The following is a 21643-nucleotide window of genomic DNA, read 5'->3' as shown; positions in this document are numbered from 1 at the left end:
CATGTTGTACCAGCAACTTGTCGAACCTAAGCACGTAGAACTATCCCGTGAAAAGCGAAATACTAGAGAGTTTTAGTATAGCGTTTAGCTGTGGCGTTAGCGTTTGCGCGCCGCAACCGCAAAGGGATAGCTCCTCGCTACGCGACAGAACCGCTGGACGTTTTAGTATTGCGGAGCAACGCCACATAGCGCGGAGCGCACGGTAATGCGCGCTGCGCCATCTAAAAGACAAATTGTGAAGTAGCCAAGCATACAAGCCACGAAGCTAGCCATCGGCATCCATGCCAATGCAAAATTCGGTCCAACTGAAGTCGTTTCCGTTCTTGTCGAACATCTCGCGTAAACAAAGTGCACGTGTTTCATCTTGGGTTGTGACTCGCTAGAGAATGGCGCCTACGAGTATATTGCACGACCCGTACTACCTCAATACCCTCAGTTTGTCGCACGTTGAGGCGCTCATGATGAGAAGCCACCAGGTGGTGCCGAGGTGCTTCGTGTCGAAGCGCGGGCTGATGAACCTAAGCTTCATGCCCGACAGTGTCTTTAGGAGACAGTTCCGATTTGCGAAAGATGACTTTCCTACGCTCTGTCAGGCACTTGGAATCCCGAAGACGGTGTCGAGCGCGCAGGGGGTGAACATACCCGGCTGGGAAGCCCTCTGCATATTGTTGCGACGACTGGCCTACCCGAACAGGCTGTGTGATCTTGAACTCTTTTTTGGTCGCCACTCTTCGGTGATTTCCAGCGTTACAAACATACTGCTTGAACGCATCGACAGAAGCTTTGGGCACTTGCTGGACGATGTTAGCCAGCTGAAGTGGCTGTCAGCGACAGATTTGGACGAGCTGTCCGAGGTGAGCTGGCATCTTACTATACCTAATTTCTAACTTGGTGTTGACACAACTTTAATTTTTATAACTGGAACCAAGTGCAGTACAATTTTTAGGCCTGCATATCCAAACGACGGCCTGTAGTGATGTGTGTGGAGCGGATTCGCGCATTAAGGAGCGAAAGCTGCGTCATTTTTTTTTGTGCTTCGTGAAATATACTTCAATGGGTATACGCTCGCCTTCGGTAATTTTGGTATATGAACAGCGTATATGAACCCATAGTACGATGTCGGAGACCGTACCTCGGCGCCATAAAACAAGCGGAGCCATCTTCCGTTTGTACTCGTTGTTACACTGGGCGACGTTTGTCATAATGCTTTGTAGTAACTGTGTGCTGCTTCATTCTGTTTCTTAGGCTGTCTACAACAAGGGAGCGCCCCTGCGGAACTGCTGGGCCTTCATTGATGGCACTGCCAGGCCCATCTGCAGACCCTCCCAAAATCAGCAAGAATACTTCTCTGGGCACAAGCGTCTGCACGCTCTCAAATATCAAGCACTGATGTGTGCGAATGGGCTGATCTGCGAGCTCGACGGCCCGTACCCTGGCAAGCGGCATGATGCCGGTATGGATCACATTTCACTGGAAAACCTCTAGAATATACATTGCCCCCATAGGCAACAGGCTCATTTGGCTTTTAGTTTTCAAGTTCCAGCCATTTTGATGTAAACATGCTATGCAGTACCAGCTTGAGGGGTCTGGGTGATTTGTTTTCTTTCTCATAGCACTTCACTGTAATTCATGCAGTTGCCTTGTAGATTTTTTTGGCAGTTGGTTTCTGTGCGTATTTATACCATGTGCGCTCCGCTGACATGCATGCTTCATATTTGTTTTAAGGAACTTGAACAACAATGTATGCCTGGGTGCCAGCTTTAAAGTGCCCAAATTTTTTATATGTATAGTGCAAGCTCTTGAGCCTGCTGTCTACTGTCAAATGTTCAATTACAACCAACAGGCAACAACAAAACGAACTTGCAAAGTGTGGAGCAACCACTTTAATGGACCATGCAGCGTGCACCAGTGGCACCACTTACCCATGCAGTCTCTCTTATTAGGCATGGGGTTAGTAAATGAACAGGCTGGGAAAGCAAATGCTATGTAGCAGTTGCTGTTTTTTTGTTTACGTGTTTATATCTTACTCAAGGATTGCATTTTGTTCCAGGAATTCTTTTTGAGAGCGACCTGTACAGCAAGCTGGAGCGCTTGGTGGGCGAACATCACTACGTCATCTACGGCGATCCTGCATATCCCCTACGGCATCACATCATGAAGCCATACGAGGCTCTCATCTGACTCGAGAACAGCAGAATTTCAACTCTGCCATGAGCACTGTAAGGCACGCGGTGGAGTGGGGATTTGGGAAGGTGGTGTCAGAGTTTGCCTTCCTTGACTTCAAGAAGAACCAGAAGTTGCTTTTGCAGGCTGTGCCGAAAATGTACAGAGTGGCAGTCATTCTAATTAACTGCCATGCTTGCATGTATGGCAATCAAATCTCAGCCTACTTTGGCACGGAGCCACCTTGCCTGTACGACTATCTGCAACAAGGTAGTGCCTAAGTCCTGAGTGGTGTAGTAGCTAACCTCATGAGTGGTTCTGTACCTGCTGGAATGGAAACCTGCTGGGATGGAAAGGAAGCGAGGTTTCTTTCAAATAAACACACAGTAACCTTTATGTCGTTTTAGTTTTTTTTTACTTCCGTCAGCACCGTCTTAATTACATCAAAAAAAGCAGCCTGGCTGGCAGCATTGTGGCGTCGCTGCTCCTCCCGGTCGCGGCGCTCTTCTTCTCGTGCTTTCAATTATTCAAGGCGTATGGTAGCCTCCTGCTGGAGGCGCTCCCTCTCCAGGGCCAGCCGGTTGTTTTCCAGCTCCAGCCTCTTCATCTCCACGGCGTTTTCCTTATCCCGCAACAACTGCTCGTGGCGCCACCTTTTTTCCAAAAAAGCGTGGTCTGCGCTGAGGCGTGGCTCCCTTCTTTCTGTAAAATTAGATTGATACAAGGCAAGTGTTAGCAAAATGCAGCAGCCAGACCAAACTTGTTGCTTACTTCGTGCAAAATGCCGCCTTGGGGTCTCGTCGACTGCCGCTGAATTTGGAGTGTCCGGTGGCACGGTTCCTGGCGGGTCGCACTGCAGCGATGAGTAGTCGCTTGCGCCAGGGGCGTCATACTCCAGGTGCAAGGGTGGAGATGGAGAGTTCCCATCTCCAAGAATTCCATAAAGGATGTCTTGGGCTGTTTCTGATTGGGCTGAAAGCACCACAAATGTAATGTAATAAGAGGTATTTACGTAAGATTTTGTATCTGTTCCCAGCTACAACAATAACTCTGATCGCCTGCTATGATACTAATTTGCGTTCAGGCTAACTCGCATTTGAGATCAAGTAAATACTAGCAGTAAAAAAAAATAAAGCCCAGGTGCAAATGAACGGGCTCGGTGAGAATGTGCAAAAAAAAAGAAAGGCAAAAAAACTGCTTACGCGCCGGTACATCCGTACACACTTCGAGCTCCAGCGCGTGTTCCGCTGCTGCCTCATCTCTGGCTGCTTCCGAGCTGTCTCTCTCGGCAGCCAGCACAGACGGGGGTCTCCTATCCCGTACGGGATAGTTCGCCTCTTGCGCCAGTTCCAGCAGCTCCTGCAGAAGCTGTTCCTTCTCCGAGTATCCTTCTTCGGTCCCAGACCTGCGATATCAATTTTTGAACGTCAGTGCCACTCGGTTGCGGTGCAGCAACCAGACAATTAAGGCTATCGCGAGGCTAAATTCATTGATTTCACTTGTAGCTTTCATAAACGTGTTTCGAGCACGGTGCAGAAACCCACATGCCATGCCGACTCTTTGCAGCCTTGAATTTATTGATTTCACTCCTACGACTCGTAAGCAAAAACGAGGTAAATCACGCCTGGGAGATCGTGCGTCACGCAGCAATGGCCCGGCGCGGAAACCCTTGTGATTTGAGCGCGGTTCATAAACCCACGTGGGCCAATAACACATGCCATGCCGACTCTGTCAGCCCTTCTCTGCCGCTGTGTTTTAAACCGGCATATCAACTGGCGGAGCCGTTTTTGAAGAGATAATTCAGAGGACGGGGTGATTTATATAATGTCTTATACAAGACTTTCTTCGAGCTCCAAGTGCGGCTAGTCGTACAAACCGCGGCGCATCGAGGAGGACGTACGTAGGCCTACGCTGGCCACTGTAGAAAACGGCCGTCAATATAAAGAAATTCAATGCAATCAACATAAGAAATTCCATCAAAACGGATACTCACTTCTGCAAATTCGCACGGTCATCTCTCTTATACTGCGCCAGCAGTAAATCAAAATGGTCGCGCACGGCGCGCAGGGAAAACGCTTTCCCAGTAGCTCTCGCTACATTTTCCTTGACAGTTGTCCACTGAGACAGGTCCTGGACGGCGTTGGTAGCCCGAACTTCCCGAAGTAAATCGAGTCCATCGTGAAAGGAAAACCGCAGCCGTGGACCGTTCGTCTTCGCGGGCTTGCGCGTCCTGTCAACCGCACATGCTGCCATCGTGTTGTTGTGTACTTCTGTGCTTCCGTGCTTCTGTACCAGCGGAACAGTTGCTGTGGTGGCCGCATGGGGGCAGTCTGTTGCGGCTGAGATAGGCTAGATGGCGCATGCCGTCACCCTAATTCAAAGAGGAGGCATTTAATCATCATCATCATTGATCATCATCTCGCGTTCTCTCGCTCCGCCGCGACCGCCACGGGAACAAGAGCCGCCGCTAAGGCGCTTTGCGCCACTCTATCCCGCACGCAAAGATTCGAAAATAGCGTGCGCACGCTACGCGCTAAGGCACATTTGCGGGCGGCGCATGCGCAGTGGCGTCCCGCTAACGCTATGGGCGCGCTAAAGTGGTGCTTTCCGCTATACTAAAACTCTCTACTGTCTTTGTTATTCACTTAAACGCCCGTTCCCTTATTAACAAAATCGATCAGCTTACTTCCTTCCTGGATGAATTTTGTTTTAACTTGAGCATTCTGATGATTACGGAAACGTGGTCTACTCCAAATGATATCATACCTGGAATTCCAGGATATAAAACTTTTTCCGTTTGCCGAGCGCAAAAACGAGGGGGTGGTGTTGCGATGTATGTTTCCGAATCTCTATCTCCCAAGCTATTGCCACAGTTTACAGCTGTGACGCCTAATTACGAAGCGCTAAGTGTACTAGTCAACAACACAATTTTCGCAGTCTTGTACCGACCGCCCTCTGGAGATGCCAATCACTTCATTGACTTTGTCGATTCTTTGCTCGAGTACGCATCCTATGGAATATATCGTCTGGTTCTTGGTGGTGATTTTAATATTAACCTTTTCTCCGACACTTCAATGTCTAAATCATTAATAAACCGGGTAACGTCTTGTGGTTTCAAAAATGTAATTAATTCTCCTACGCGCATTACGGCAACTAGTTCGTCAATACTAGACATTTTCATCACTAACGCTGATACACCTGTTGCAGCCTCGGGAACAATAAGTTCTGATATCAGTGACCACTGCCCAATATTTAGCATATTCCATTTCTGCGAAGGCAGCGCAAGCGAGTGGTACTACGTTAAAATGTCAACATATAACACCATTTATACTTGATGCGTTCAGAGAAAAAATACAAAACAGTAACTGGTCCCAAGTCCTTGCTCAGTGCTCGGCAGGTAGTGCATATTGTCACGGAGCCAAAGATGAGGCAGTCGTCTTAAAGGAAAAAGCACGTTTATTGGAGCGAACTTGTGCTCCCCTAACAACTCAAAGAGTACAGAGGCGGCGAAGCGGCGGTCAACAAAGTGACGCGTGCAGGCGAGCTCCGGCGATTCGAATGCCCCGGCGTCCGCACTGCAGGCTTTTTATCTTTCGGCGCGCGTGGTTCTCGAAACGTCGATTCGCATCGAGAACATAGTAGATCCAAGAAGATTATTCTGGGCTGTTCACGTTAAATCGGAATGCTCTCCCTATCACAACAGATAACACATGCGGCACAGAAAGAAAGAATGGAACACGCGCTTCCCTTCGCGCAGAGATAACGCAGACCGGCGCAGCCGGGCGGTAAAAGCAAAACACAAATAAACAAACCCAATGTATGGTTCGCGGCATTACCCCCCCTCTAAGAGTGCATCGACCCGATGCTAACATAAGCGACAGTCCGAACAAATGAAAATAAAAGTTCGTCATCGTCCGTAGAAAGGTTTTAGGCGAACCACGTGGACGACTTCAGGCCGCCTGCGTTGTCGTGATGTGCCGGAGTCACCATCAGGGATCACTTCGTAGGTAAGTTGGCCAACACGTCGTAGAATCTGGTAGGGTCCGAAATAGCGTCGCAGGAGCTTCTCACTGAGTCCGCGTCGTCGGATGGGAGTCCAAACCCACACACGATCCCCTGGTTGGTACTCGGCGTCTCGGCGTCGGAGGTTGTAGCGGCCCGCATCCACCAGCTGCTGGTCCGTTATACGAACTCGAGCGAGCTGGCGGGCCTCCTCCGCACGTTGAAGATATCCGTGGACGTCGGCGTTGAGGTCGTCGTCTTCTACGTGCGGAAGCATGGCGTCGAGCATCGTAGTCGGCCTTCTACCGTAGACAAGCTCGAACGGCGTCAGCTGCGTCGTCTCCTGGATAGCCGTGTTGTACGCAAACGTGACATACGGGAGCACTTCGTCCCAAGTCTTATGTTCAACGTCAACGTACATTGACAGCATATCTGCGATTGTCTTGTTGAGACGTTCTGTTAGTCCGTTCGTTTGGGAGTGGTACGCCGTCGTTCTTCGGTGATCCGTGTTGCTGTAGCGTAATACTCCTTGCATCAGCTCCGCAGTAAATGCCGTTCCGCGGTCTGTGATTAGGACTTCCGGGGCTCCATGTCGCAGCACAACTTGGCTTATCAAGAACTTTGCCACTTCTTGTGCAGTCCCCCTCGGAAGAGCGGCGGTCTCTGCGTAGCGCGTCATGTAGTCTGTCGCTACGACAATCCACTTGTTCTGTGATCGTGACGTAGGGAACGGGCCTAAAAGGTCCATTCCAATCTGTTGAAATGGTCTCGATGGGACGGCGATCGGTTGTAGATGTCCGGCGGGTCTTGTCGGCGGCGTTTTTCGTCGCTGGCAGTCACGGCAGCTCCGGACGTAGTGGGTGACGTCAGAGGTAAGGCCGGGCCAGTAGTACCTCGCCTTGATTTTTCCAATAGTGCGGGCTGTGCCGAGATGTCCGGAAGACGGGTCGTCGTGGCACGCTTCCAAAATTTCGTCACGAAGGTCCGCGGGGATGACGAGAAGGTAATTCGCTCTTGTTCCGGGGCTGAAATTCTTCTTCACGAGGACGGAGTTTCTCAGGCTGAATGCTGGTAAGCTGCGTTTGAAGGTCCTAGGAAAGGCAACGTTGCATCCCTCGAGGTACTCGATTATGACGCGTAAGTCGGGGTCGGCACGCTGCTGGGCGGCTAGGTCGCTCTCCGTCACGATCCCGAAGAACGCGCTGTCTTCATCAGAGTCTTGTGGTGGTGGGTCGACGGGGGCGCGGGACAGGCAGTCGGCGTCGGAGTGTTTCCTGCCGGATTTATAAACGACTGTAACGTCGAACTCCTGCAGGCGCAAGCTCCACCGCCCAAGACGGCCAGAGGGGTCCTTCAAATTGGCGAGCCAACACAGCGCATGGTGGTCTGTTACAACCTTGAATGGCCTTCCATACACGTATGGGCGAAATTTTGAAATCGCCCATATAATAGCCAGGCACTCTTTCTCAGAGGCAGAATAGTTTTTCTCCTCCTTCGACAGACCACGGCTGGCATAGGCGATTACCCTTTCGCAGCCGCTTTGCTTTTGGACAAGGACGGCACCCAAGCCTATATCACTGGCGTCCGTGTGCATTTCCGTTTCGGCATTTTCGTCGAAATGAGCGAGCACGGGCGGGTTTTGCAGGCGTTTTTGCAGCTCGCAGAATGCTTTTTCTTGGTCGTTTTCCCAGCTGAAAGGGGTGCTGTCTTTCGTCAAGCGCGTGAGTGGCTCTGCAATGCGTGCGAAGTTTGCGACGAAGCGCCGGTAGTATGCGCACAGCCCGAGAAATCTTCGCACGCCCTTCTTGTCTTTCGGCCTAGGGAAGTTCGCGATAGCTGAAGTTTTTGCCGGGTCAGGTAGAATTCCCGTGGCGTTGACGACGTGGCCCAAGAACTTGAGTTCCTCGTATGCGAAACGGCACTTTTCAGGCTTCAGCGTCAACCCCGACGTACGAATGGCCTCGAGTACAGACTCCAACCTTGCAAGGTGTTCGTCGAAAGTCCGGGCGAATACCACTACGTCGTCGAGGTATACGAGGCAGGTGTGCCACTTAAGGCCAGCTAGCACAGTGTCCATGACTCTTTGAAACGTCGCTGGTGCTGTGCACAGCCCAAACGGCATCACCTTGAACTCGTATAGGCCGTCTGGGGTTATAAATGCAGTCTTCTCTCGGTCTCTCTCGTCCACTTCAATTTGCCAGTAGCCGGTCTTCAGGTCCATCGATGAGAAGTACTTCGCGTGGCAGAGGTGGTCGAGGGCGTCGTCGATTCGGGGGAGGGGGTACACGTCCTTTTTCGTGATTTTGTTCAGTCGCCGGTAGTCAACACAAAACCTTAATGTGCCGTCTTTTTTCTTTACGAGTACGACGGGCGCAGCCCAGGGGCTTTTCGATGGCTGTATAATGTCGTCGCTGAGCATGTCGTCGACTTGAGTCCGGATGGCTTCCCGTTCGTGTGAAGAGACGCGGTACGGTGACTGTCGGGTAGGTCGGGCTCCATCTTCAGTTATTATTCGGTGCTTCGCTAGAGGGGTCTGACGCAGTTTTGCGCTCGACGAAAAACATTCGCTATAGCGACGCAGCAAAGTCAATAATTTCTTCCGTTGTTCTTGTGGTAGCGCCGGATTCACGTCGAAGGGCTGCGGGAGCTTGAAGGTTTCTACGGGGGTGCGTTCAAAGTCGGCGACCGCGATCACGTCACTTGCTTCTTGCGTTTCTTCGAGGAATGCAATTGCCGCGCCCTTGTTTAAATGCTGGTACTCCTCGGTGAAATTAGTAACCAAAATGTGGGATTGGTGTTCCTTGAAGCGCGCAATGCCTCTTGCGACAGACACACCGCGGTCGAGAAGCAACCTTTGGTCACTCTCCACGATAGCGTCAACGTCAGGAGCAGCACCTTCACAGTAGACGGTGATCATCAAACTTGCGCGGGGTGGCAGGGTGACATGATCATCGGCTATCCTTAGAGCTGCACGGTGTTCGGGGTTCGGTTCCGGCGTCATGGAGTGATCGGAGGAAAAAGTTATCGACTTGGTCTGCAGATCAATTATTGCGCCGTTGTCCGTCAAAAAGTCCATTCCGAGAATTACGTCGCGGGAGCAGTTAGGCAAGATGACGAACGCGGCAGGGTACGTCGTGCCGTCTATGGTGACGCGTGATGTGCACGTTCCACTTGGCGTCACGAGGTGGCCTCCTGCTGTGCGTATATGCGGACCGTCCCATCTGGTCATAACTTTCTTCAGTTTAGACGCAAATGGTCCGCTCATTACTGAATAGTCAGCTCCCGTGTCTACGAGGGCGACTACGTCAAAGCCGTCGATGGACACATTGACGTCAGATGCAGTCTTCCTCGAGTTCCGGGTTCGTCGGGGCGTCGTATCTCTGCTTGTACGTGTTGACGGTCGGGCACTGTGCATCGTCGTTGTCGTTGTCTTCTCAACGGACGTCTCGGTCAGGTCGGGTACGCGTCGCGCCGTGTAGCTGTCGTCGTGTTCAGGAGTCTCGTCAGGGCTGGGTCGGGTCGTCGGGATGAGGGCATGTCGCGAGTCACAGTCTTCGGCGAATCGTTGCGTTGTTGGAGGGTTTTCGTTTTTCCGCCGTTGTGCAACTTCACCTCCAGAAGTTGCTGCCTTTAGTTTCCCCCGCGTGGGCTGGGAGACCTTCCACGTGCGAAGTCAGCACTGCTACGGCGGTCCGGCGACTGGTACGGGTAGGGCGACGGCGAACGGTTGAAACGGGCTGGTCCACGGCTGGTGTTGGACAGGTATTCTTCAATCTCAGATGGGCGCTGGCCGGGTCGGGGGCGTGGTGCGTCGACGGAGAAACCACGAAGTCCGAGTCTCTTGTAAGGGCAGCGACGGTAGATGTGGTCGGCCTCTCCGCAGTGGTAACACAGCGGGCGATTATCGGGCGTTCTCCACACCTCGGTCTTCCTTGGGGCCTGGTTTCGAGTTACAGGGGGTCGGGCGGGCGACATTGGGCGGCGGTACGGCGGGGCCTCTTGACGACGTGTTGGAACAGGGCGGGGTCGACGAACAGCCGCGGAGTAGGTCATAGCCTCTGGCTCGCGTGGTGCTTCGGATGGCATAGAAGTTTCCAAAGCCTGCTGTACTTCTTCCCGGATCACGTCAGTAAGGGAAGCGACTTCGTAGGGAAAAGGCGTCGCCGTAGGGAAAAGTTTCCGTAGCTCCTCCCTCACCACTGCACGGATGGTGTCGCGTAGTGAGTCTGAGTTATTAGCGCCGGCACCAATTGTCTCCGAAACCAGCGCATTGATTGGGCGGTCGTACTGCCTTGTTCGGATTTCGAGCGTCTTCTCCATTGCGGCGGCCTCAGACGCAAATTCGGACACAGTCTTAGGGGGGTTGCGAACAAGGCACGCGAAGAGCTCTTGCTTCACACCTCGCATAAGAAACCGTAGTTTCTTTTCCTCGGTCATTTCTGGGTCGGCACGGCGGAAACGTCGCTTCATCTCCTCGACGAAGATCATGACCCCTTCGTTGGGGTGCTGCGTTCGAGTTTCCAGCAATAGTGCCGCGCGTTCTTTTCTGACCACGGTAGTAAAGGTCTTCAGGAACTCGCTTTTTAAGCAAGCCCAGTTGGTCAAGGAGCTCTCGTGGTTCTCGAACCAAGTGCGAGCTGAATCTTCCAAGTAAAAGAAAACATGCCGGAACGTTTCTGCGTCGTCCCACCTGTTGAAGATCCGGACGCGCTCCAGTTTTTCCAGCCATTCTTCTGGATCTTCTGCGGGGGCTCCTCGGAAGGATGGCGGTTCCCGTGGCTGCTGCAGGACGATTGGTGATGTTGCTTCCTGCACCATGTTGGTGGTTGCAGCGGTCGTTCTTTTGGGTCCGTCTGGCAGGAGACCAAACTCGGGCGGGAGGCCTTGCAGTCGGGGGCTGGCTCTTGTTGGACTGGCTTGGCGTCTTCCAGAGGTTGTAGAGCTCATGAAGGGTGCGTACCCAGCACCTCCACCAGATGTCACGGAGCCAAAGATGAGGCAGTCGTCTTAAAGGAAAAAGCACGTTTATTGGAGCGAACTTGTACTCCCCTAACAACTCAAAGAGTACAGAGGCGGCGAAGCGGCGGTCAACAAAGTGACGCGTGCAGGCGAGCTCCGGCGATTCGAATGCCCCGGCGTCCGCACTGCAGGCTTTTTATCTTTCGGCGCGCGTGGTTCTCGAAAGGTCGATTCGCATCGAGAACATAGTAGATCCAAGAAGATTATTCTGGGCTGTTCACGTTAAATCGGAATGCTCTCCCTATCACAACACATAACACATGCGGCACAGAAAGAAAGAATGGAACACGCGCTTCCCTTCGCGCAGAGATAACGCAGACCGGCGCAGCCGGGCGGTAAAAGCAAAACACAAATAAACAAACCCAATGTATGGTTCGCGGCAATATGATTCATTTATGGGAGCTTTCCAAAAACACTACAGTGAGTCCTTCCCAGTGAAAGAATTTAGGCCCCGGCGACAAATACGGAGACCCTGGATTGGTCCAGAGCAGTTTAAATTAATCAATGAAAAGAATAAATTATATCGTCATTTCCTAAGCACGCGAAATTTATCGGTTCTTGCAGCGTTCAAGAAACTCAGAAATCGCTTAACATCTCAGCTGCGAAAAGCCAGGGCTCACTACTATCAACAATTGTTTTCTGACACGTCACCCCGACCGGATTACACATGGAAAATTATAAATGACGCTCTTGGCATGCGCAGAAACCCAACCGAAGTGCGCGAGATTACTGTAGACGGCGCGGTCCTTTCACGCACTTCGCTCTCTGAACATTTCAATAGGCATTTTATCAGTTCAATTGCATATACCACGCTTCCTTCAGCTGAACCGTGTACTCTCGGCTTAACCGCCTCGGAAACTCTGTTTTTATTGCCAACTGACTACAGTGAAGTTCATCGCACATTTCTTTCCCTGAAAAACAGTAAAGCCACTGATACCGACAACATTCAAATTAGGCCAGTCAAATATGTCCTCGATTGCATATGCCCGTCCCTTGTACACATTTTCAATCTCTGTTTAGAATCTGGTTTCTTCCCCTCAAAAATGAAACGAGCAAGAGTTTCAGCAATATACAAGGCAGGAGATAAAAATGTTCCCACCAATTACAGGCCGATTTCTGTTCTCCCGGTATTATCGAAAGGCCTGGAAAAATCATTCTTTCACGTCTAGAATCATTCTTTTCAAAACACAAAATGTTATCACCTCGCCAACATGGCTTCCGCAAGGGTTGTTCTACGGAATCCGCACTGCTTATGCAAAAATATAGAATTGGATAACCCAACTCTGGGCGTTTTCGTCGATTACAGCAAGTCTTTCGACTCTATTAGTCATGAAACACTTGTAAAAAAATTATATCGGTATGGCGTGCGTGGAGTACCACACCTTTTGCTGAAGTGTTATCTGACGGATCGCATGCAATCTGTTGTTATGAATGGTTATCCATCTTCGTTACAAAATATACTGTTTGGAGTTCCACAGGGCAGTGTTCTGGGCCCCTTTTTATTCAATGTGTATGTGAACGATATTGTAAATATTGATGAAAGAACTGAATTCGTTTTGTACGCCGATGATACCAGCCTCTTTATTACTAGTGACAGTACTATGAACCTTTTTTCGCGCGCAAATTTTGTTCTGTCGAAATTGCTCGACTGGTCTAACTAAAATAGTTTAAAAATCAACGTTAAGAAATCAAAGGTTATAATATTTACAGCAAAGAACAAACGTATACATATTAGTAATGAACTATACCTGGGTTCATCACGCATCGATATAGTAAAAGAGCATAAGATCTTGGGGGTGGTATTCGCGCAACGCATGACATGGAACTCTCATATTGAATTGTTAGCCAAAAAGTTATCCTCTGCTGTTGGTGCGCTATATCGTTGTCGTGACATTTTTCCAGTAAGTGTTAAACTCCAAATTTACAAAGCCCTTTTCAGATCTCACTTGAATTATTGCAGTTTAGTTTGGGGCACGACCACTAAAAAGAACATTAATACCCTCCTACTAGAAACAAAAAAGCAATCCGATGCATTAGCAATGTTCCGTATCTGCATCCCACCAAACAGTTATTCGAACAACACAACATAATCAACATTCACAATATGTATAAGTACCGCTTCTTGTATTATCTTCATTTTGGGAGCACTGCCCACCATGCTTTTCTTGTTTAATTATCTGGTTTATAATTGCGAACTGAAACAGGTCGAACTCGTGAACGAGATTAATATGTGGTTCCTCGGCGTCGCACCGATTACTACTTACAGTCATTTAGTCACAACATTCCTGTGATGCTTGCACCCACATACTGCTTAATGTGATAGGTTTAGTCGCAAAGAATTGCACTCTCTAATTTTTAACGATAAATTGTAGTGACGTTCTTATTAACAATGTTTTTTGCTCTTCTTAGAAACGTTTTCCGCAATAGTGTTTTATATTTCCCAAAGATGATTTTCTGTTATTGTTCAGTGTATAGTAATGTTGTTTCTATTTAATGTGTTGTTTCCTACCGAAGTTGCCGCAGCTGCACCGCCACTCTGGCCCCGTCAAGCTGTCTCTACAGCTTCTTGCCAGAGTGACTGTAAACATTGTCTACTGTACCAATGTTGAAAAGTAAAACTTTATTTGATTTGATTTGATTTGATAAATCTCAACAAAAGCGAAGCAGAGACTAAAAGGGTATCATGCATAGCATGCAGTACCATCGAGGTTAGTGGTAACTATAGCCTTCAGTACTTACAAACAGAAAGAGAGTAGTGCACGTGTTCATTCGTATCACCACAGGGCACTTCACCTTTCAAAATTCCACGTCCCCCTCTCTCACAATGAGGAAAGAGAAAAATATAGTGGGGCACTGCCCCTCTCCAGCAAAGCCATGGCAGTTTTAAAGCTATAAAGCCAATAAAAAGACATGCTAGAAGCCAGAAACAATTTGGGAGGAAAACCAATTTGAATATAAAAAACATTTTGCAATTGAAAAGAGCAGACGAAAGAAATAAACTAGTACAAATAAAGGCAGCATAAATAAAATGAGAGGCAGCATGAACAAAAGAACTGCAATTCTAACAGTCAGTTTGGCACTAGAACCTGCCATTAAGGAGCACCTGCACTACAAGAGAAAAGAAACATTCTGTACACTATTTACATCATATACATAACAAATCAGTCGTATTTCAGTTGTAGACATGGTGCAGCCAAAGCAATCAATTCAATTCTTGTCTTGAAGAAGCATATTGAAGTGCATAAGAGGGAAAAATACAGAGAGATTATGTAGGGCGTTACCAGCGTGTAGCATCGTTCGTTTGCCAATTTTATCGTTTTTCGTCCGTATTTTTACGGCGTTTTTTTGTTCGTGGTGTTGTCTTCGTACCTGACATTTCCACGCCCTGAATTTTTTAGTTTCTCGTTTTTTGATCCCTTATTTTATACCAGTTCTTTCTTTCCCTTTCAAGCCCCTTGTTCCCATTTCCAAGTGTAGCCCAGCCAACCGGACCGTTCTTCTCATTCTTTCCTTTCCTCTCTTTCAACTCGCACACTAGCTGGTTTTAGACTCGCTGTTAGCATAACAAACTTCCCTAAAGGCCTGGTGGGATTACTGGGGGTGAATGAAAAGTTGATGAGAATAGCTCGTACATATTGGGCCCGTTGCCTTTTCTGTATTACCGTATTTACCAGATTCTAACGCACCCCCGATTCTAACGCGCACCTGCTTTTCCTGGCAAAAAAACGAAAAAACTTGCACCTCCGATTGTAACGCGCACAGGACTTTGTGACCTAGACAAACGAATGCGAGAGAAACAGGCGATTTATTTCCCGAAGTAATCTCACTCATCTCACTCCTCGTCGCTCTCCGCTGACAACAGCTCGGCCTCGGCGCCTTCAAGCGCGTTCGCGATGCCACACTTCTGAACGAACGTTCAACCATGGTCTACGGGATCGTGGCCCACGCATCGCACGCCCATCCCGAGAGCTTCTCCAGAGGTGCACGCTTCAGCCAACCGCTCGTTTTGAACGCGTGGGAGCCGCTGCTGCCATTGCTGTTATCAAGCGCGCAAGTGGAACGATTTGACGATTTGTGGGAACTCCGATAGAAAAGCCCAGGCGCCTAGGCTTGCTGCGGCCGAAAAATCGTTGCTAAAAGCTTTGGCGCCATCCTGAGATGGCGGTGGCGATGGGTGGGACGAAATCCCCGCTTTTACGGCAGTTTCGGTTTTGTATCCGATTCTAACGCGCATGCGATTTTTCGGCCTATTTTTTCGGAAAAAAAGTGAGCGTTAGAATCGGGTAAATACGGTACTTTTTGCTTGTTCTCGCAGTCAGAGTAATGTACTATATATATGTGCTGTACGCATGAAAAGTAATGTAGTGATGTATGTGTACATGATTTTATTGGGTTCAGCTTGCACAAATAACTTCTTATTTCTCTAACATAACCTGATAAAGAATGAGAGAGCACGGCTGTCAATGTCAAAGTTATCTTTGCTTTGTTGCAGGAATTGCAACACGGAAAATATTCTGTGGTGTTAAGCACATGATACCTAGGGACTGATGTCATTATCATGCCCCCTTATTTTTGAAGAAAATAATGACTTCAACGATAATGAGCATTAGCCGCAGCTTTCATATTCAGCTAAAGCATTACTGGCACCCAGCTCGGGTAATGCAACTTCGTCATCGTTCTTACTGCTGGGAGCACGCTGGGATTGCAGCATGGAAATTTAACAAGGTCCGGCACGGCATCTCTGGTGTCACCGGTTTAACGTTGAAATAAATAGGAAAGCTGTGCTACACGTATCGGAATGCGAGGCCGATGGTTTATTATTCCTTTCTTAAAACGGATGTATACAGCTGAAGCAGGTCTCAAGGAGGTCTTGGCTGAACCGATATGCGCAGATGTAATTGTCGCAAATAAAAAAAATTAAGGGTTTAATTTATAGTAGGCCATCTTTATGACTGGTACATGCCATACATTATAATTTTTAATACTCTGCAATAGTGAATGGTGATTGTTCCATGCTAAGCAGTTTGATTTACCTTCGATTAACCTCTTTGATTTAACTGAGAAGTCACAATAAGTAATTTATTAGTACACTCAAATTGTGAAGGGAGACATGTATCCTTGGTCGGCTTCGCCTTGCACAAATACACCACAGGGCCATCGCGACTTGAGAATGTGCGTATGTATGCTAGCACAAGAGGCTTCGAAGGCGGTGTTTTAGACAAACAGATTTCTGGCCAAAACCGCAAGCATTTGAGGCAAAACTCCGCGCGAATGGAAGTGGCCATTTCCCTTCATTAGAGTAACCATTTTCCTTCATTATTTTTAAATCCCCAACGAGGCTGGTGCCCAGACATCAGCACCTAAAGCTTCCATGAATGAAATTGACTCCGTCGTCTCCTCCCCCGTCACGCATATACGTTGGCCATATAAGAGTGCAAGTACAAGTCGACGTAAAAAATGTAACTTCGCTGATCTATCGAGCATCGCCAGTGTATCATGCAAATCCTCATTAAGAGTGCATACGGGTGCACTATTATCTTTAAAAAATTCGGATTGCGTGTTTCAGTGATAGAAGGGGCATGCATCAATCGAAAACTTGTACCTTTCTGCCTGTCCTCCTCTAGAAACCCAACATATTGTCACGAAGCCAGGGACGACGGAGTTGTTTTGGAAAAGAAACAAGTTTATTGGAGGAAACTTGTGCTCCTCTAACAACTCAAAAGAATACAGAGGCGGCGAAGCAGCGGTCAACAAAGTGACGGGCGTCGGCGAACGTCGCAGAATCGAATATCCCGGCGTCTGCTCTGCAGGCTTTTAATTTTTCGGCGCGCCTGGTTCTCGAACCGTCGATTCGCATGGAGAACATTTTAGATCCAAGAAGATTATTCCGGGCTGTTCACGGTAGATCGGGATGCTCTCCCTATCAGAACAGATAACACATGCGGCACAGAAAGAAAGAATGGAACACGCGCTTCCCTTGGCACAGAGATGACACAGACCGGCGCAGCCGGGCGGTAAAAGCAAAACACAAATAAACAAACCCAATGCATGGTTCGCAACATTACCCCCCCCCCCTATAAGAGTGCATCGACCCGATGCTAACATAAGCGACACTCCGAACAAATAAAAATAAAAGTTCGTCATCGTCCGTAGAAAGGTTTTAAGCGAACCACGTCGACGACTTCAGGCCGCGTGTGTCGTCGTGATGTGCCCGAGTCACCATCGGGGATCACTTCGTAGGTAAGTTGGCCAACACGTCGTAGAATCTTGTAGGGTCCGAAATACCGTCGCAGAAGTATCTCACTCAGTCCGCGTCGTCGGATGAGAGTCCAAATCCACACAAGATCCCCTGGGTGGTACCCGGCGGCTCGGTGTCGGAGGTTGTACCGACCGGCATCCACCAGCTGCTGGTCTGTTATACGAACTCGAGCGAGCTGGCGGGCCTCCTCCGCACGGCAGCATGGCGTCAAGCATTGTAGTCGGCCATCTTCCGTAGACGAGCTCGAACGGTGTCATCTGCGTGGTTTCTTGGATAGCCGTGTTGTACGCAAACGTGACATACGGGAGCACTTCGTCCCAAGTCTTATGTTCAACGTCGACGTACATGGACAGCATATCCGCAATCGTGTTGTTCAAACGTTCCCTTAGTTTATTCGTTTGGGGGTGGTAAGCCGTCGTTCTTCGGTGATCCGTGTTGCTGTAGCGTAAGATTCCTTGCATGAGCTCCGCAGTTAAGGCCGTTCCGCGGTCTGTGATGAGGACTTCAGGGGCTCCATGTCGCAGCACACCTTGTCTTATGAAACACTTGACGATTTCTTGTGCAGTCCCCCTCGGAAGAGCGGCGGTCTCGGCGTAGCGCGTCATGTAGTCTGTTGCTACGACAATTCACTTGTTCTCGGATCGTGACGTAGGGAACGGGCCCAGAAGGTCCATGCCAATCTGTTGGAAGGGCCTTGATGGTACGGCGATCAACTGCAGAAGTCCGGCAGGTCTCGTCGGTGGCGTTTTTCGTCGCTGACAGTCACGGCAGCTGCGGACGTAGTGGGTGACGTCGGATGTAAGGCGGGGCCAGAAGTACTTCGCTTTGATTTTTCCAATTGTGCGGGCTGTGCCGAGATGTCCGAAGACGGGTCGTCGTGGCACGCTTCAAAATTTCGCCACGAAGGTCTGCGGGGATGACAAGGAGGTAATTCGTTCTTGTTTCGGGGCTGAAATTCTTCTTAACGAGGACGGAATTTCTCAGGCTGAATGCTGGTAAGCTGCGTTTGAAAGTCCTAGGAATGGCGATGTTGCATCCCTCTAGGTAGTCGATTATGACGCGTAAGTCGGGGTCGGCACGCTGCTGGGCGGCTAGGTCATTCTCCGTCACGATTCCAAAGAACGCGCTGTCTTCATCAGAGTCTTGTGGTGGTGGGTCGACGGGGGCGCGCGACAGGCAGTCGGCATCGGAGTGTTTCCTGCCGGATTTATAGACGACTGTAACGTCGAACTCCTGCAGGCGCAAGCTCCACCGCCCAAGACGGCCAGAGGGGTCCTTCAAATTGGCGAGCCAACACAGCGCGTGGTAGTCTGTCACAACCTTGAATGGTATTCCATACACGTATGGGCGAAATTTTGAAATCGCCCATAGAATTGCCAGGCACTCTTTCTCAGAGGCAGAGTAGTTTTTCTCCTCCTTCAACAGACCACGGCTGGCATAGGCGATTGATTGATTGATTGAAGGGTTTAACGCGCCGACGCAACGCAGGCGGTGAGGCGCGCCGTAGTGGAGGGCTCCGGATTAATTTTGACCACCTGGGGATCTTTAACGTGCGCCGAAATCTCGTACACACGGGCGTTTTTGCTTTTCGCCTCCATCAGAAAAGCGGCCGCCGCGGCCGGGAATCGAACCCGCGACCTCATGCTCAGCAGCGCAACGCCTTAGCCACTGAGCCACCGCGGCGGGTAGCATAGGCGATTACCTTTTCGCACCCGCTTTGTTTTTGGACGAGGATGGCACCCAAGCCTATATCACTGGCGTCCGTGTGTATTTCTGTTTCGGCGTTTTCGTCGAAATGAGCGAGTACGGGCGGGCTTTGCAGGCGTTTCTGCAGCTCGCAGAATGCTTTTTCTTGGTCGTTGTCCCAGCTGAAAGGGTGTGTTATCTTTCGTCAAGCGCGTGAGCGTCTCTGCAATGCGTGCTAAGTTTGCGACGAAGCGCCGGTAGTATACGCACAGTCCGAGAAATCGTCGCACGCCCTTCTTGTCTTTCGGCCTTGGGAAGTTTGCAGCGGCTGAAGTTTTTGCTGGGTCAGGTAGGACTCCCAAGGCGTTGATTACGTGGCCCAAGAACTTTAGTTCCTCGTACGCGAAACGGCACTTTTCACGCTTCAGCGTTAACCCCGACGTACGAATGGCCTCGAGTATAGACTCCAACCTTGCGAGGCGTTCGTCGAAAGTCCGGGCGATTACGACAACGTCGTCAAGGTGTACGAGGCAGGTGTGCCACATCAGGCCAGCTAGCACCGTGTCCATGACTCGTTGAAACGTTGCTGGCGCCGTGCACAGCCCGAAAGGCATCACCTTGAACTCGTATAGGCCATCCGGGGTTAGAAATGCAGTCTTCTCTCAGTCTCTCTCCTCCACTTCAATTTGCCAATAGCCGGTCTTCAGATCCATCGATGAGAAGTGCTTCGCATGGCAGAGGTGGTCGAGGGCGTCGTCGATTCGTGGCAGGGGGTACACGCCCTTTTTGGTGATTTCGTTGTGTCGCCGCTAGTCAACGCAGAACCTTAATGTGCCGTCTTTTTTCTTCACGAGTACGACCGGCGCAGCCCACGGATTTTTCGATGGCTGTATTATGTCGTCGCTGAGCATATCGTCGACTTGAGTATGGATGGCTTCCCGCTCGTGTGAAGAGACGCGGTACGGTGACTGTCGGATAGGTCGGGCTCCATCTTCGGTTATAATTCGGTGCTTCGCTAGGGGTGTCTGACGTAATTTTGAGTTTGCCGAAAAACACTCGCTGTAGCGACGGAGCAAATCCAGTCATCTGTCCCGATTTTCTTGCGGCAGCGCCGGGTTCACGTCGAAAGGTTGCGGTGGCTTGGAAGCATCTGCGCGTGCGCATTCAAAGTTAGCGACCGCGATCACTTGACTTGCTACTTGCGTTTCTTCGAGGAACGCAATTGCAGCGCCCTTGTTTAGATGCTGGTACTCCTCGGTGAAATTGGTGACCAAAACATGGGATTTGCATTGCTTAAAGGGACCCTGCAACACTCTTTAAGCAGTGCAAGTAAACTTGCGCGACGTTTAGATTACACTGCCAGAAATACCTGAGCCAAATATTACACGTGCACGTGAAGCGGTGAGCGCGCAAATCGATGTGGAAGACGCGAAAAAACAAACCGCTCTCTCTTCAGTTGTCCTCATTATGCATGGCCTAAGGGACGTCACATAGGCCATGGCTGCCCGATCGGCTGTTACTGGTCAACTTCACGGCTAGATTCTCCCATTTCCGTTGTCGTCATCGCTGTGTACGAACCTCTTCTATGCCTGAACCTGTAGGCACAGTTTTGCCGTTTATTTTGTGTTTTGAGTGCGCGCGGAGTTTGAGTGATGAGCTCAATACTTCCCTTTCAACGGGACCACTCGACTACAAACGTTTATTGCTTCAAAAACGCCCTACCAGCCCGAGCGCGCACTTGCGAGCAGGCACCCATGCCTGCTTTTTTGTGGCACCAGACCGGAAATAGGCCCCTCCGCGTTGCGGAGAAAAGGAGAAAACTACCCGGCATGTAATATATCGAAGGCCGCCGAAGAGAACGCCGCGAGCCGCCCCCCTCTCCGGGAGAGAGCGCGCTGCTTTCGTCGCCTTGTCCGCGTTCGAGTTGAGAGGGAACGATTATGCGCGATTTCTCATCGCGCGTAGTTTCGTTAATTGTGAACGGATTTTCATAATTCTTGCGGGAGAAGATTTCTGGGACAATAGACTTTATCCCAAAATACAGTACTAGTAGTCGATGGCAAGTGTTGCAGGGTCCCTTTAAAGCGCGCAATGCCTCTTGCGACGGAGACACCCCGGTTGAGAAGCAACCTTTGGTCACCCTCTACGATACCGTGGATGTCAGCAGCAGCATCCTCACAGTAGACGGCGATCATCAAGCTTGCTCGGGGTGGCAGGGTGACGTGATCGTCGGCGATCCTTACAGCAGCACGTGATCGGGGCTCAGTGGCGGCGTCGTCGAGTGATCAGAGGAAAAAGTTATCGACTTGGTCTGGAGATCAATTATTGCGCCGTTGTCCGTCAAAAAGTCCATTCCGAGTATTACGTCGCGGGAGCAGTTAGGTAAAATTACGAACGCAGCAGGGTACGTGAAGTGATGCCATCTATGGTGACGCGGGATGTGCACGTTCCACTTGGCGTTACGAGATGGACTCCTGCTGTGCGTATATGCGGACCGTCCCATCATGTCGTAAC

The 21643-nt window shown here is 49.9% G+C and overlaps 1 long non-coding RNA gene and 1 pseudogene across 2 annotated transcripts; one reads left to right on the top strand and one right to left on the bottom strand.

Annotated features, from left to right (window-relative positions):
* The first annotated feature begins 339 nt into the window (after positions 1-339).
* LOC144149129 (uncharacterized) lies at positions 340-2502 on the top strand (annotated as a pseudogene). The gene is made up of 3 exons (XR_013318195.1): positions 340-854; positions 1246-1453; positions 2051-2502. The product of XR_013318195.1 is annotated as an uncharacterized LOC144149129 (transcript).
* Positions 2503-2712: 210 nt separating this feature from the next.
* Positions 2713-4754, bottom strand: LOC144149188 (uncharacterized). Its single transcript, XR_013318229.1, has 3 exons — positions 3366-4754; positions 2935-3135; positions 2713-2865 (listed from the first exon to the last, which is right to left on the bottom strand). It is a non-coding gene; the product is annotated as an uncharacterized LOC144149188 (long non-coding RNA).
* Between the last annotated feature and the right edge of the window lie 16889 nt (positions 4755-21643).

The sequence above is a fragment of the Haemaphysalis longicornis genome, unplaced genomic scaffold (genome assembly GCF_048455015.1).
Source record: "Haemaphysalis longicornis isolate Haplotype H1 unplaced genomic scaffold, Haemaphysalis longicornis Haplotype H1 scaffold_8, whole genome shotgun sequence".
In the NCBI taxonomy this organism is placed as follows: domain Eukaryota; kingdom Metazoa; phylum Arthropoda; class Arachnida; order Ixodida; family Ixodidae; genus Haemaphysalis; species Haemaphysalis longicornis.
The sequence above is the reverse complement of the archived record's forward strand: the minus strand, read 5'-3'. Positions and strand labels throughout refer to the sequence as shown.